The following is a 1,002-nucleotide window of genomic DNA, read 5'->3' on the forward strand; positions in this document are numbered from 1 at the left end:
GAGCAAATAACGTACATCAGTTACATATATACAAAATGGACATCCTGCAATCAGTCATGACATGTTCATTATGCCCATTGTACAGTTTCTTTGAACTGGGTCTGATTATTGACAATTTCGACGAATATGACAACTTCAAACATCTATTTTAGCAACAATATGCAACATTGCGAGTCTAGAGACATATGTCTTTGTTGAACAGAACACAGTGCTTCTGTTCTTGCAGGTAAGCTGCGTACGGGGTAAGAGTCGCATTCCATGCCTTGCTATCTCCTATTTGCTATTCGGTCCTGGGAGTCAGCTCGCTCTGCTGGGTTTAGTAAAGGGGGGCCGTAAGAAAAGCATAATTCAAGCCTTTAGCTGTTTCTTTCTAGCATTTCTACCATTTTAACGAGACTAGCTGGCATCAGTGAGATGATTAAATGCCGTGTTTCTCTCCTCCAAGGCTATATGCAGGAGGGGATTGGGCATTCCTCTCTGGGGCTGCCTACGTTATGTTTCAACGAATAACTCCCAGCCTCGCAGCCTTGCTCTTTCGCTTTGAACAACAAAGTAATCAGTGAAGCAGAATAAGCAGAATAAGCTTTCGGCTAAGATGTTTTGAACAAAAAGCAATGAACAAACGTTAGAGAACAAAATGGCGATTCTTGCTACATCAAAATGGCCACACATTGGTCAAACTTATGAGTCTGTATTTCTGACGTTTAGTGCATGAGACAGCTGGTCGTCGGCCAATATGATACATTGCCATTGGTCGTGAGAGGTATCTATTTTTCTAGACAGACAACATGGCCCAAGTGCCTGTCACAGTATGGACTACAGGGCCCTATGACGTAGGCCTCCTGAAGGGGGCAGGTGAAGTTAAAATGAAACCGAAACCAGGAGCAATTTTACCACGAGCGCGACAATATCCCATGTCCAGAGAGGCATATGAGGGGATCGCGAAGACAATTTCCACCATGATGGAGCAGGGCATCCTAGTGACGTCAGAATCACCTTGCA

The sequence above is a fragment of the Ambystoma mexicanum genome, chromosome 7q, assembly GCF_040938575.1.
Source record: "Ambystoma mexicanum isolate Mex_15411 chromosome 7q, UKY_AmexF1_1, whole genome shotgun sequence".
Lineage (NCBI taxonomy): Eukaryota > Metazoa > Chordata > Amphibia > Caudata > Ambystomatidae > Ambystoma > Ambystoma mexicanum.